Source organism: Carassius auratus, unplaced genomic scaffold (genome assembly GCF_003368295.1).
Source record: "Carassius auratus strain Wakin unplaced genomic scaffold, ASM336829v1 scaf_tig00014424, whole genome shotgun sequence".
Lineage (NCBI taxonomy): Eukaryota > Metazoa > Chordata > Actinopteri > Cypriniformes > Cyprinidae > Carassius > Carassius auratus.
The window spans coordinates 1,867-18,601 of NW_020524497.1; the positions used below are offsets into that span (position 1 = coordinate 1,867).

General features: G+C 41.3%; 1 pseudogene; it reads left to right on the forward strand.

Moving 5' to 3' along the window:
• The first annotated feature begins 2,823 nt into the window (after positions 1–2,823).
• Positions 2,824–4,023, forward strand: LOC113074382 (mast cell protease 4-like; annotated as a pseudogene).
• Positions 4,024–16,735: the final 12,712 nt, after the last annotated feature.

Genomic DNA, 16,735 nt, shown 5'->3' on the forward strand with positions numbered 1-16,735 from the left:
CACCAATATCTTATTTCTATCTTATAATAGAGCACCTGCCTCTAAGTCTGTTTACACTCCAATATTGATGCACATAAATAAATAAATAAAAAACAGAAAATGATGCTACACTGTTAGCTGCATTTGGGGGAAAATGTTTTACCTTCGTTGATCAAAGCATTCGGCACGGTCGTCTGTGAGTGACGTCACTTCCCAAAACAAACACGCCCAGTAGTATAGCCGAGCATTGATTGACAGCTTTCCGTGTAGACATCGGCACTTCAAATGCAAACGGAATTGCGATTCCATTTGAGTTTTGGCAAGTTATACATGCAGAATATTGTTATTTAAATATGACAGGCTCATAACTCGTAAGACATGGGAAATGCATTTGCAAATGGTATTTTTTTTTTTTTTTTTTTGAAATATGACAGGCACTGTGCGTTCACGTAAGCGAAAATGCTAATGCAAGACTTGCAGATTGCATTTGGATTATGTCACAATTTATGCGTCCACGTGTGTACAACGCAAAGAACATGTTTTGAAAATAGTACAGTATATTCTTACATAGATTAGACTTATTTAATGTGAAAGTGAAAGTGACGTCACATGTGGCGAAGTAGACTATGGTGACCCATATAATTAGTGGTCTGCATTTATCCCTTCCTAAGTGCACACACACAGCAGTGAACACACACCTGGAGCAGTGGGCAGCCAGTTGGGGGTTCAGTGTCTTGCTCAAGGGCACCTCAGTCGTGGTATACTGGGAGAAAGCGCTGTAATTTCACTATCCACACCTATAGTGCAATCCCTACTGGTACAAGACTCCAACACGTCAGACTCTCTAACCATTAGGTCTTGAAATATAGATATTTAATTAACTGTGCATCACTTTCAGAAATATAAGCTTTAAGTCTGTCTGTTTATAAAAAAATAAAATAAAAATGTCTGATTAGCAGAAAACACATCAGGCTCAGGCAAGTATAATCTAATAGTCCTATCCAAATATTTCAAATGAAAGTACAAATGATCCACCAAGCTGTACAATTGACCCATCTACAACCCCAATTTCAAAAAAGTTGGGACGTCTTGAATAATGCAATGCAATCAAGAATCTGTGATTTGTTCATTCTCTTTCATTTTTATTTAATTGACAAAAGTACAAAGAAAAGCTTTCCAAACTGACCATCTTAAATGTTTTTTGTAAATATAAGCAAATTTTGATTCTGATGGCTGCAACACAATCTGAAAGAAGTCGGGGCATTCAGAGCAACACGCATGCATATCTTACATCTTGTATATTGTGGTTTCATATAATAGTTGATGCAGTCAAATTACAAGAAGTAACACAAACAATATCTCTTACTATCAGTGTTACTGTACTTGACACCTCAAGCTGAGAAAAAAAGGCTTACACGGAGCTCACTGTCTCAGATTGTCTTCATGATGACCATCATCCCTCTGCTCATGCTGGCCTCTCTGCTGCCACACTTGTTCATCCATGTTTGGGTATAAAGCAACATCTTCAGACTTTGCAAGCAAAGCTGGATCACGGGTCACCCACTTTGTGCCAAAGTTCATGAGAATAGTGTCAAACATATCAAAAATTGCATTTCTCAATGCGAAAATCGCAAATAAATTTTGTCGTTCACCGACCACAATTGCATAATATTTGTGAAAAGACTCAGGGAATCAGAGAAATCTCAGTTTGTTTAATGCAAGGTAGGAAACCTCAGGTGAATGAGCATGACCTTTGAGCCCTCAGATGGCATTGCATAAGAAACCGTCATGCCGTGGTGTTAAATATAACCACATGGGCTCAAGAGTACTTTGGAACACAAACAATAATCAAATCACCCGTGTTTTGAATTGGAAGTTGTAGATTAATAGTTACTAATGAGTAGAATGACATTCAGACAAAGAAAATGACATACACAAATGTTTACGACATATTTACTTTCGCACTTTACTTCTGTTTCGCTGCACAACGTCAAATCACCACTTACAACCTCTCAGATCTGGCAGTACAAGTTCAAATCCTAGCGCTCTGACTTTGTGGTATTCCTGTTGCAGAACTCACTTGTGCACTTGTATATGCACATGTGAGAGCGCAGAGATGGGGGTGGGGCTTTGGTGCAAAAAATGACATTTTATTGGTTGATGCCTACCAATGAACAATGCCAGTGTATTATCAATGTATTATCTGGTAGGCAAATAATGCAACATAAAAATAAGTTGCGAACCCAACCCAAGTTGTACTCCTTTGCAGATCCATATCCATCTTGAATATGAAACTGCTCTGCTTTTGCAATACAGACTATAATCAATTAAGAAACAATTGTAAAACAACTTAGTAAAAAATAAATGATTGTGTATTTACATTTCTGTAGAACTTCACACATCATCAGAACACTACACAAAATATTTAAAAGTATGATCTATATTTTAAAAGAAATATTTTGGTTTCAGTACATGTTAAGCTCAGTCAACAGCAATGTTGATCACAACATCATTCATTTCCACTTGTCACACAAAGAAAAATTGGGGGCCTATTTGTAAATGTTTAAATATGCTCCTTTTCAATATAGCTTCAAGAAAAATAATTACAAAAATCCATTTCCATATTCTGACATCCAGAGCAACACACATGCATATTTCACATCTTGTTTATTGTACATGCAATAGTTGATGCAGTTGACAAGAAAGTAACACAAATAATATCATCTCACTATCAGTGTTAATGTACTTGACACCTCAAGCTGAGAAAAAATTACTTACAGAAAGCTTAATGTCTCCACCCATCTTTATAATTATACAGTGTTTTGAGAACAAAGCTTATGATTGTCTTCATGATGACCATCATCTCTCTGCTCCTGCTGGCCTCTCTGCTGCCACACCTGACCTTCACTGGTGAGACTCATTATATAACAGTATATTATACTAACTGGTATGTACTGAATAAGCTGATTAATAGTTCTCTCTCTTTCTTAGCTCGTGTGAATGTGGGTATAGTGAATGGCACAGAAGCAAAACCCCACTCCAGACCTTACATGGTTTCTCTTCAGAAGTACTTTAAACATGTCTGTGGTGGATTCCTCATTTCTGATGAGTTTGTCTTGACTGCTGCACATTGCAAGTAAGACTGCAATTTAGTATGAACTGCAATTATTAGAATAAACAATAAATAAATAAATAAAACCTTCTATAATGATGGGATTGTTCATTATACTAACAATATTTTCTTACACAGTAATAAGGGGCTAACAGCTGTGGTTTGGTGCACATGACTTAAAAAATGATAAAGGGTCCGTCCGCATTAAAGTGAAGTCCTACCACATTCATCCAGACTTTAACACTCAAACTTTGCTGAATGACATTATGCTTTTGAGGGTAACAGTAGTTAAATTGACTGTTATTAAAATAATAATATTAAGATAATATATGATTCTGCCTTTCTTTTAATGATGATAATGTTACTGCATTACAGTTAGAGAAAGAAGTCGAACAAAACAAGATTGTGAAGAAGATTTCCATACCAACACAAGAGGGAGACATCAAAGCTGATTCTGTCTGCAGTGTTGCTGGCTGGGGAAGACTGAGATTAAAAGGGAAAAGAAGCAATCTTCTCATGGAAGTAGATGTGAAGATCATGAATAACACAGAATGCAAAAATAAATGGAAGGAACTCTACTCAGCCTCACATATGATATGTGTCTACGGCCATGGAGGAAGCTGTAGTGTATGTAAAAACAATATCAGTTAGAGACCATCCATAGTGAGAAGTATCACTTCAGTCATTGATCTGTGTTTCTTCACAGGGGGATTCAGGAGGTCCTTTGGTTTGTGGAGACACTGCAGTCGGTGTCACTTCCTTTGGTGACCCAAAGCCTGCAACAGTCGTAAACGACCTGAAGTTTATGCAAAGATTTCAGCATATCTCCCATGGATCCACTCCATAATTGCAAATGCCAAGTGATTTTTGCAATTAAAAAGGGTGAATAATTTGTTTGAATGTTTAATAAACAAATCATGTGTGAAGCATCAGTATGTGTAAGGGGTCCTTATTACTGCAGCCCCATGAAACAGTAGTAAGCTATTGAACAGAACTCAAGTAAGCAAAATTACTTTTGCCATAATAATACAAAATCCAAATAAATTCTTGATAATGATAGTTTATTATTAACAGCATGAAAACTAAAGTGAAATGTTCACATTATCAATGGTCTTCTGCCCACTTTGGTGGTAACAAGTACTGTAACCTATTTTAACACTTAAAGGGAAATATAGAAACTCTTTGGTGACTTTTGAACAAGAAGCTAGCGGTCTAAGAAGCTAAGCTATGCTACCTCCAGACCCGGAGATCAGCTGAATGGATTAGAAAATGGTCAAACTCATCTGTTTAACTCTAGGGGCCCTATTTGAATGATCTAAACGCAAAGTGTAAAGCTGACGGTGCAGGTGCACTCAAGGCATGTCCAAATCCACTTTTGCTATTTTAACGATGGAAAAACGGTTGACGTGCCTGGGCGCATGGTCTAAATGGGTTTTCCCTATTCTCTTAATGAGTAATGGGTGTTTTTTTGGGTGTAATGTGCAATAAACCAATCAGAGTCTCATCTTTCATTCCCTTTAAGAGTCAGTTGCGCTCATGCCATGAAGGATTTACTATTTACACGGCGGAATTTGGCAAGCACAAAGGCAGAACGCATCTCCAAGATGAAATGGAGCTGCTAGTGTGTGAGCAAATAGATAGCCTAATTCTGATACATGCGATGACCATCCATTATGACATGTAGGCATTTATATTTAATTAGCCTACAGAAAATTTTTATGCATTGCAGTCCTTTAACTTTTAATATCTGGCATGTTTGTGTGCTGCTGTGCATCCATGTGTTTAATAAGCAGCGTGTACATTTGAGTTGGTCTATGGTGCAGTCTATTCTCGGGCTACTTAAATTAGCAATGCGCCAGCAAAGCACCTGAACACACCTCTTTTTTAGACCAGCACGCCCATGGGCGCACAAATGCATTTGCTAATTAAAAGACATGGCGCTGGATGGAAAAATGCGAACGGCGCCGGACTGAAACTAGCAAACCTCGCGTCGCATTGCGCAAGGTGTATGATAGGGCCCTAGGTGTGTTGGAAAATGAGCCTATTTTCAAAAAAAGTGGAGAGTTCCTTTAATAAAATGGGTTTAGATACATTTGTGTTATTTAATGTAGTTTTATAACAAAGTTCGGGAGGAGCAGTCACAGTTCATTAACCTGATTAACATTGTTAAGTGGAGACCAATAATCAACTCATGACAAGGTATAAATAACAGCAGAACCTACCTCTGTTCATTGACAGTTTTCAGCAGTCAACAGCTCTTCAGCTCTCCTCTCTGCAAACCATGTCGCAAAAACCAAGCTCTTCATCTGATGAAGAAGTGAACATCGCCAGGGATGCACCTTCGCATTCGCCTTCTTCTCGCGGCCGCACACCAGCCCTATTAGACCTGCGCTCACCAAGACGCCGAGAACAGCCTTCACCACCCCCGGCAAGACTCCCAACTTCTCCAGCATCCTCCTACCGCTCGGCCACCCCGACGATCCCACCTATCGGGAAATGGACCGTAGCTGGACTAAGGAAAGTGCTGGAGAATGTAGACATACAGGCTTCACGGAAAATGCACAAAGCGGAGCTGTATGATCTGTATATCTCGTTACAAGCAACGCCTAAGACGACCCACAAACAAAGCAAATCCCGCACTGCCCAAAACTCACCGGTCCAGTCATCACCGTCAAGTTCCCGCACGAGATCCAGCTCGCTTCATCAATCGACCCGGAGGAACAAGCCTTCAGCGAGCCTGGGCCGCCCTCCTCAGTCCGACAGGGCAGGTTCACTTCCCGAAGAGACCCAGCCCTCCACCACCGCTTACGCCGCAGCAGCGCAGCATGACGCCGGGCCCAGCAGCCCCCCCACAGCTACTCGCTCAGGCACTCACGCCGTTCATAACCCTTTTCCCTTTCAGTGGCCTCCAGCTCCTCTCGCAGATGCTAGCGCGAAGCTACCGACGCTAGCTGGACAGGCCCAACTATATCAACAATCCCACCCACCTGGTTATAACCCCGCCCACTTCCAGTGGCCTGCAGCTCCTGTAGCTCAGACAAGAGCGGGCCCGCCCCCGCCGGCAGCTCATGCCTATAATCCATCCTATCACTCTTCCTTTCCTCGACATCATCCAACTAACTTTTTTTTTCAAACCTCAACAGGTCATCAAAGCGTGAGGCCACCGATGATATTTACAGACCCGGCGCATACCCTCCCCAGCTCTTGTCTCCAAACTAAAAATCAATACTCTCTTTTCACAGCAACACCGATGCCTATTCCATCTAATGCCGTCGCAATGGAACCACCTCCTGTGTCACAAAACATCCAGGCACAGATCCTCGCAGGTATGGATGTAGATCTTTAATCTCTACTCTCTCTGCTCCCCGCAGCCCAATCAGACAGGCAAATAGACTGCGGGGACTTCTCAGTCACTTTAAAATATCCAACCATCCACTCATCCTGCATTCTGTCATTTCCTGAATTTACTATCGCTTTCGCTAGATACACAGAGATTATCTGTTCAGCTTTCCCCCACAGGCGGCACAAACTAAATGATTATTTGGCAATAATAACAGAGCTCGCGCTGTCCTATGGGGGCAGGCATTTCTACACCTATCACAAACTCTTTGCAGCTAAGAGTGCAGTGTGAGTCGCCCAGTGGAACCAGTGCACATACTGGGGGGCTCTCGACCAGGATCTCCACAGCAGGGTATTTTTGGGCTGTAAAAACATTTCCTGTGCAGTCTGCAGGTCAGTGGCACACTCAACCATGTTGTGCCCCCAAGTTAATCCTTTCTGTTCCACCCTACTCCGGAACCAGCCCAGTGAGATCCCCCAGCTATGTGCCACGTCCTGCAACAGCCGTAGCAAATCAAAAATTTAAAAACCCCTCCTTTAAAGGAAGCAGGCAGCCCTGCAACCAGTTTAATGCTGGCAAATGCACCAAATCGCGCTGCCGGTACCTACATTTTTGTAGTTTCTGCGACGGCGCACATGCCCGCTTCGTGTGCCCAGTGTACAAATTTGCTAATAAAAATTCAAAAAATTACTTATTACTTATTACTTATATCACGTATGCACGCTGAACTAGCTCATCATCCGGACCCCAAATTTACCAAATACCTGCTGACAGGCCTCGAAAACAGCTTTAAACGGGTGCAGAATGCCCGCTCTCCGGCCAAATCCATCGAGTTCCTCGGGATTAAATTGGATTCAGACAAATTCCAAGCATCCCTGCCCAAAGAGAAAATCGACCGAATCATCTTAGTCTCATCTACCCTCATCGACAACCCAAATTGTTCTAAACATGAACTACTATTCCTGTTGGGCCACCTAAATTTCGCTATGCGCATCATTTCGCAAGGCCACCCATTCATTCCGCTCGCTCGCGTCCTCCGTCCACGCACTAGAGGACCGCATTTCTATAACCCAAGCATGTCGCGACAAACTCAAGTTATGGTTAACATTCCTAAACCAATGGAACGGCCTATCCCTTTTCTACCGCCACCTCATTTCGTCCCCAGTCGATATCCGATTGTTCACAGACGCCGCCCCCTCAGTTGGTTTCGGAGGATTTTACCAAGGTCACTGGTTCGCGTCTCCTTGGCCACCACAATTACAGGACATACCTCTATCCTCTGCATTATTTGAGATTTACCCTATAGTAGTAGCAGCCTTTCTGTGAAGTGAAGTGAAAGTGACATTCAGCCAAGTATGGTGACCCATCCGAAATGCACACACACAGAGCAGTGAACACACACACACACACTGTGAGCACACACCCTGGAGCAGTGGGCAGCCATTTATGCTGCGGCGCCCGGGGAGCAGTTGGGGGTTCAATGCCTTGCTCAAGGGCACCTAAGTCGTGGTATTGAAGGTGGAGAGAGAGCTGTTCATGCACTACCGCCACCCACAATTCTGTCCGGCCCGAGACTCAAACTCACAACCCTTCGATTGGGAGTCCGACGCTCTAACCATTAGGCCACGACTTCCCCACAAATTTCTGTGGGGAAAAGAATTGACCACTAGCAGCATTCTGGTGCATTGCGACAACGATGCAACAGAGCATTGCATTAATAAAGGCCGCTCTCATTCACAGGCTATACTGCCTCTTTTAAGACGCCTCACCTGGATCTCAGCGTGTGACCAATTCATCTTAGTCGCTAAACACGTTCCGGGATCAGAAAACCAAATCGCTGACTCTCTCTCTCGCTTTCTGTTTCAGAAATTCAGGACGCTGGCTTCAGGGGCAGACTATTTCCCAACGCCCGACACATCACTCGACACCATCCTCCAAGCAGTTTCCCCCAGAACCCTCCAAACCTACGTGACCACGTGGAGATGTTTTAAAACATTCCACGTATCCTATAACTTACCATTCCCAGACTTTTCTCTCCTCACAATCACTTAATTCATATCCTACCTTAACAGCATCAAGAGCCTTCAAGTCGGGTCTATCAAAGTGTATCTGAGTGGCATTCAGTTTTTCCACAAACTGATGTACAACACCCCCTCACCCGAGATAAATAATTCACAAACCTCCCTCTTAATCAAAGGAATTCAACGATCCCAGCCAAACCGTCCCGACACCAGACAACCCATAACATCAGATATCCTCACCCAATGCATTTACACCCTCCGCACCGGCTACCAGTCTCTCCATATCGCCGGCACATTAGACGCCATGTTTATTTTAGCCTTTTTCGGTTTCCTTAGATGTTCGGAACTCGCCATCACCTCCAAATTCGATCCTAAAACCCACCCCACCATCTCAGATTTATCAGTCCTAGACAACGAAACCATATCATATCTGATTAAACAAAGTAAGACAGATCAAACCAAAAAAAGGCCATTTCATTTACATTTTCAAACTCTCATCACCAATCCAACCATTCCAATCCGTTCTGGCATACCTCCAGTGGAGAACTTCCCAAGCTAAATCCCATCTCGATCCCCTATTCATAGACAAATCCAACAAACCAGTGACACGCTTCTGGTTTCAGAAATATCTAAAATCCGTTCTCCAACACTCAGGACTCCCAGCAAAAAACTTCTCAAGCCACTCTTTCCGCATTGGGGCAGCAACCTCAGCAGCTCAAAAAGGTCTCTCCCAGCAGCAGATCCAAGCTCTAGGAAGGTGGTCCTCAGAAGATGCCTTCCAAAAGCTACATAAGAACCAACCGATTCCATATCAAAAAAGCCCACTAAACCCTCATCGAATAAACCACGCAATAAAATATCTGCTCTTTTTCCCCCCGCATGTCCAGCGAGCACTAGTCTCTCAGCGGACGCAGTAAATATCTATTTTGTTTCCTCTGTCTGTCCAGCGAGCACTAGTCTCCCAGCGGACGCAGTAAATATCTATTTCGTTTCATCTGTCTGTCCAGCGAGTCTAGTCTCCCAGCGGATGCAGAAAATACCTATTTGTCTCCTCCATCAGTCCAGCGAGCACTAGTCTCCCAGCGGACGCAGTGAATATCTATTTTTTTCTTTTTCCCTCTGTCGGTCCAACGAGCATCAGTCTCCCAGCGGATGCAGAAAATACCTATTTGTCTCCTCCATCAGTCCAGCGAGCCCTAGTCTCACAGCGGACTCAGTTACATCTACTTTGTTCCTTTGTCTGTCCAGCGAGCCTTAGTCTCCCAGCGGACACAGAAAATATCTATCAGTTTTCCCCTGTCTGTCCAGCGAGCACTAGTCTCCCAGCGGACGCAGAAATATCCATTGGTTTCCCCTGTTTGTTCAGCGAGCCTCAGCCTCCCAGCGGACACTGTAAATACCTATTTGTTTCCTCTGTCTGTCCAGCGAGCACTAGTCTCTCAGCGGACGCAGTATGTATCCATCTCTTTCTGTTCTTCGTCCAGCAAGCCCAGTCTTCCAGCGGACGCAGGGATATAATTAGTTTCCCCTATCTGTCCAACGAGCCTCAGCCTCCCAGGGGTCACATTACGTATCTAGTCAATAAATCATTACATCTCACAGGCAAACGGTAGAACCTGTCTTCCCGACATCGTAACCGCTTCTTCGTCATCTATTAACCAATAGGACCTGCCTGCTCCTCCGCTTCTGCCAGAGGCAACGCGAAATCTCCTGGTCAATGACCACGCTTGAAAAAACCCCCCCCCAAAAAACAAACAACGTCAGCCCGCCAAATCAAATTTTGGGGGGTTCGTAGTCCGGCGGCTGTCCTTTTGCTCTCTTGTTTTGTGGGGTGTACTCTGGATTCGGGCCACATTCTGAGCTCGGAGCCCTCCACCTGGACAGCACGCTAAATACGCATAACCTTACTGTATTAATATACTTAGATGTGAACTCGTGAAACATTTAATTATTCAAGGGTTTGCGTCATATTCTGAGTTTGCATTTCACTGTTTTAATAAATTTTGATCTGTTTTTTGTTTTTGTTTTTTTGCAAGTAGGATGATTTAATGCACAATCACATTTAGTCTAGAACTACATCATGTTCACACAGCACAAACAACGTCTCTGTTCTCTGATTTCTCCCAGTATGGGGACAGGAGACTTGTCAGTCAATAAAAGGGAAAACAAAGTAACTAGTGTTAATTTTTTTTATATTTTGATATTTCTTGTAAATTAAAAAGTAATGTGTTACTTTACTAGTTATTGAAAAAAGTTATCTGATTACGTAACTTGCCTTAGTTGTAATGCATTCCCCCCAACACAGATACCTTGAAAGGGGTCATTTGCTGTGATTTCAAATTTTCCTTTCGATTGGGAGTGTTGGAAGCTCTTGGTACATAAAGAAGATCTCTAAGGTTGCGAGGACTAAAGTCTCAAATCCAAAGAGATATTCTTTCTAAAGGTTAATACTCGTCCACACCCCCCTGAAATGGCTCGTTCTAACCAAGCGGCAACCTCCCGCTCTCTCTTCATGACAACTATAAGGGGGACTTTTTTTTATAACTCATCCGTTAAAATTATATGAAGCCTTAAAGTTCTGCTTAATTAATTGCATGCAGCAGGTCGCTGTAGTGCAGACGAGATGCGCTGATGTGAAGCATACTCTGAGAGAGTTCATGGATTCGAAGGTTGGTTTCGAATGACTGATTTAATCTTATAGTTTGTGTGGATTATTTCAAACCTACATGCTAAATAAATGCAAGAATTCCCTCATTATGAACTTGAAAGCTGTGAGAATTATTAAACCGTATAGCTACACACAGTACCCCACTGAAATTTAGAACCTGATTAGCTAAATATTAACTCTATTATACAGATAAAAATTCCGGTAACACTTTAGTATAGGGTCCAACTGATAACTAGTTGCTTATTAGCATGTCTATTATTAACATATTGGCTGTTTATTAGTTCTTATAAATTACATATAATGCATGACATCCATAATCCTACCCAATTCCCTAAATTTAACAACTACCTTATAAACTATAAGTAAGCATCAAATAAAGAGTTAAATGAGGCAAAAGTTATAGTTAATGGTTAGTTAAGTGTGAATTGAACAGTAAAATAAAGTGTGACCAAAATTCCACTACTTTTTCACAAAAACAAAAGTTTTTTTTTTTTTAATTACATGGCATTTCCAGGTTATACATGACCTTACAGACCCTAAAAGCAACTGATGCATGCTCTTAATCACTTAAACTAGTTCAGCAATGTGATTGCACAAATGTTCCGTTACCTTTCCCTCCTGTAATCACATGCCAGATCAGTTACCCCAATTTGTTCCAGGACCTCGCAACTTACAAATTAAGCACTGGCCGTAGACTATTTAATGCGGAAGACAGCAAAGTGGACATTAATGTATTTCATGGACAGAGCAAACGAGGCTTGCTGATCTAGATTTTGCTGATGATATCATACTACTAGTAGAGTCACGGGAGAAGCTACAGGAACTTACCACCCGGTTAGAAAGATTCACACGTAAGATCAGGCTGTGGATCAGAAAACAAAACGTAATGCAAATGAGTGGGGAAGATGAAGATCTACTGATGCCAATCACTATTTGTAACCACCCACTCATAGATACAGATCGGTTCACATACTTGGGCACAGGATGGCAACACAGAGCCAGATGTAAAACAGTGCATCGGCAAAGCAGCCAATGTGTTCCATAGGATGCGTAAAAATAAAATAAAAACTGTTTAATTTATCCTGATAAGCACACACATCTCGCAGTAATCCTGTAGAATTCAACCAATCTGATGATGACTTTGACACTCCTGAAGTGTTTCCACTTTTGTGTCCCATATGCATTAGACGTTCAGCCAGCGGTCTGTGGGCATGATGTCTGAGGCTGAAACTATAGGCTTTATAGACAGATAAGTTGAGAGTGACTCTTAAAGGACCAGCACCATATCCTCTTTCCACTGATTGAAGAATTTATCTTACAGAATCTGGCTGTAAGTTTTGGGAGTTTATTTTTAGTCCATCTGGAGATTGTATCTGTAGAAGATAACCTGCTTAATAATTATGCATACCTGAATATAAGGCATTTTTCACTTTCTTGACTTCACGAACAGCTAAATATTGGTTAAAAGTGATTAAATGCAATGTTAATAGTAGTTATTAAGATTGATGTTGTTTAGAATTGGTCAAATGTACTTGGAAAAAAAAAAATCACAATATCAACTTAATAATTACGCATGCACTGTATTTTTCCTCTTCTGCTGTTGAGGTAATGCAAGGAATGTTGCATTGGTTGTCAAGGCAGCCAATCAAGATTTAGCAGCCTCCTCTCTGATTGGCTGGAATATGGCATATTGTAATGCTGGGTTTTGTTGAGCAAGCAAGCCATCAGAATTTAGAGAGCACTGAGGGCAGGCATCAGGGGAGCAAGCTAGTGAAACGTTGCAGGCGCAAAAGAGAAGACCTGCACAAATCCAAAAACTTATTTCAACTGCAAAATTGATTTTAGTGCGCTCAAGATACTTTTTTCTTTGCAAGACAAACATTTTCTCCACAAAACTCAGATCACACACATGCAAAATACACACACTTTTGTGCCCTCAAAATATGATATTTTGCGCTCAAAATTGTGGCAGAGATATAATCCCATAAGGAAGTGCCATGTGAAAAAAAAAACCTCTCTACTATTTTGAATTTGGACTGCAATACCTAGTTCAACCATTCTGTGTCAATTCTACATACAGCACCTTTAACACATCACTCAAGATCCCCCTCTATATGTCCATTGTGTTAGCAATGTCAATCAATTAAGGGGGAAGACGTGGCCTAGTGGTTAAAGAGTTTGACTCCTAACCCTAGGGAGTCTCGGGCCGGCAATACCACGACTGAGGTGCTCTTGAGCAAGGCACCGAACCCCCAACTGCTCCCCGGGTTGTGCAGCATAAATGGCTGCCCACTGCTCTGGGTGTGTGTTCACAGTGTGTGTGTGTGTGTTTACTGCTGTGTGTGTGCCCTTTGGATCGGTTAAATGCAGAGCACAAATTCTGAGTATGGGTCACCAGACATGGCTGTATGTCACATCCCTTTTCTATGGCTGCGTGACCTGGAAAAACACAGTGCACACTGGCCACAAGCTGGACGTATTCCACAAACGGTCTCTCAAATGCATTCTCCGTGTCACATACAAACATGTTACAAATGAAGAAATTCTATGCATGGCTAAAACCCACAGACTTTCCTCCATTGTGTCTGAGAGTCGTATCAAACTGGCAGGTCACATCCTGTAGCAACCAGAGCAAAGCCAAGCAAAAGCTGCACTGACATGGATGTCACCCAATGGATGCTGAAGGCGAGGAAGGCCAAAGAAGACCTGGTGAAGTACATTCAAAAATAATTTAAAGGTCCCGTTTTACGCGCTTTTTTGAAGCTTTGATTGTGTTTACAATGAGCAATATAACATGTGTTCATGTTTCGCGTGTTAAAAAAACAGTATTTTCCACACAATTCACCTATCTGTTTACTGCTGTTTTCACTGTCACAAAAACGGGCTGATGTCTTCCTTGTTCTATGAAGCCTCTCCTTCAGAAATATGTAACGGGTTCTGATTGGGCCAGCGGTTCCTGTGCTGTGATTCGACAGCAGCTGAGAGCAGGCTGCCCTCCTGTTAACATGATTGGGCTAGAACGAACGTGCTGGAGATGTATTTATAGTCACAGGAGGAGCGTTTTTCCTGACGAGACGCGCATGAAAACCGCATTCGTTTTTTTGCACAGCCCTAACATCTAGTTAACAAAACTAAACAGCGTTGCTCTTTGTGTAATAAGTTACAGAAACTGTTAAACGCACCAACTAAAATAATAAATACACTTACCGGTTGTGGTCCATAAACAACGCCTTCTCCAGACAAAGAGGGAACTGCTCCATCTTTCAAGAATAATCTTTGTGCGAATCCGGCATTAAACTGACTGAGATTGAGGAAGCTGTCCTCAGCAAGCTGTCCTCAGCAAAATGAGCTGCACATAGTTTTACATGTGCATTATAATTTTCGGGAACCGAGTTAAACATAAATTGTAACCATTAATCTCAAAGTACAGCGTTCCTGGGAAGCCCAAACAAAGATGATTGGACTCAGAGACGAAAAAAACCCAGCGTTTCAACAACATGGCGACAAACACAAACAGCTCTTCCTTCTTCTCCGTTGGAGCGCAACAAGGCCACGCCCCCTTGTTTGTGAATTCATGTGGGCGGTGGTTAGTCAAAAAAACTGTTTTAGTGACGTTATTACTGCAGGAACTAGAGGGCTGTAGTCCAAACAGGTCGTTTTTTGTAGGCAAATTCTGTTAAATCAAATATCTCACTTGGCATTGAACTTTGAGCTTTAGAATTTTACAGATATTATTTATACTCTAACAACAACATTACACACTAACTAAAGTTTAAAACATGGAATCACGAAGAAGGGGACCTTTAAAGTGAGCTGGCATTTAATGGAAGAAGCCAAATTCATGCAGCCAATCGCAACCACTGAAATTTGCTTGCTGCTCAATGTGCCCTGTAGCACAGACGGACCTAATAAGAGAGAGATACAGTAGAAGAGTAGGCTGAAAGAAATGCTGGATGGCCAAGATTTTTTATCAAAGTTTTTAAACTTTGATGCTATGCCTATAGCTCCACAAATAGCTAGGCAGACAGACAGATAGTGTATCTCAGAATAAACTATTGTCATGAAAAAAATCATAATTAGTATGCCAAATATGATCTATACATGTCTAAGTTTCTTAAATATTTCTCTAAATATTTTGTATTTTTATAGAACTAAACTGTGTTGTTTTCCACCTCCAGGCTGATCAGCTGTGGCCTGAGGCCCACCGTCCTGCAGATTTCATCTCAAACACACATGCATGTAGTTTTCAAGCAAATCTAAAGATTTTATCTGGTTTTGGTGTGTTTGATTGGGGTTGGAGCTAAACTCTGAGGATGGCAGCCCTGCAGGAGCAGGGTAAGCTACCACTGTTTTATCATAGTTGTAAAGATGTTGTCAGCATTTAAACATCTAACATTTGCACAATACTTAAACTCACATTTGCTCCCCACTCCCAACGCCTTTTTGTGATTGTGAGTCTATGCTTTTCCACAACAGAAAAGCTAATAAAACTAGAAATATGCAGCAGTTCTCTGTGGGTATTTTAATGATCAGTTGGGTCGTTTTTCAGCCCTTCAAAATTCTCAAGATACTGCCCACCATTAACTGCATGTAACGCAAATGTGACCCTGGACCACAAAACCAGTCTTAAGTCACTGGGATATATATTTTTAGCAATATCCACAAAACACTGAATGGGTCAAGCTTTTTCTTTTATGCCAAAAATCATTATGATATTGAGGCAAGATCATGTTCTATGAAGAGATTTAGAAAATTTCCTACTGTAAATATATCAAAACTTATTTTTTAATTAGCAATATGCATTGATAAGAACTTAATTTGGACAATTTTAAAGGCGATTTTCTCAGTATTAAGATTTTTTGGCACCCTCCAATTCCAGATATTCAAATAGTTGTTTCTTTGCCAGATATTGTCACAACAAACCATACATCAATGGAAAGATTATTTATTCAGCTTTCTGAAGATGTATAAATCTTAATTTCAACAAATTGACACTTAAGACTGGTTTTGTGGTCTAGGGTCACAAATATTATTGCGTCAGATCCGGGACTCAGGGCTCAGGTCCAGATCTCATAGACAGATAGCTCATCCACTTATCAATCTATAACATCTGGTCCTGTTCTGAGAAATGTCATGCCATCGTTCAGTAGCGAAACTATTATATTATAGATATAGCATGGGATTTGCTGATAAGTTTCCGTAAACAAGTCTGTGGGTACATGTGTGTGCACTGAGGAGAGAGCATGAGAAAGATTTTGGTTTTTATAAATAATAAAAGGTAATCTCATTAAAAATTAACACGTTAGAATAATGTTCCATCATTAACACTTTAATAATTACTATTACATAACAAGAAAGAAAGTAATAGTACTTCAACTAATAGTTGAAACTGGTAGTTTGCTATTAGCTATCAATACCTACTATTTTATTGTCATATATCCTGCAGAACTTCTAAGAACTACCGTATAGAAGTTCATGATTAATGTTTATTATCAATAATTAATTCTAAAATGAAGATCATGGTAACCCACTAGTAATGACTCAAGTATTACCAAATCCAAGGATCTACTAATTACTTCCATCAGTATTCTAAAGTGAAAAACATAATAACTCCC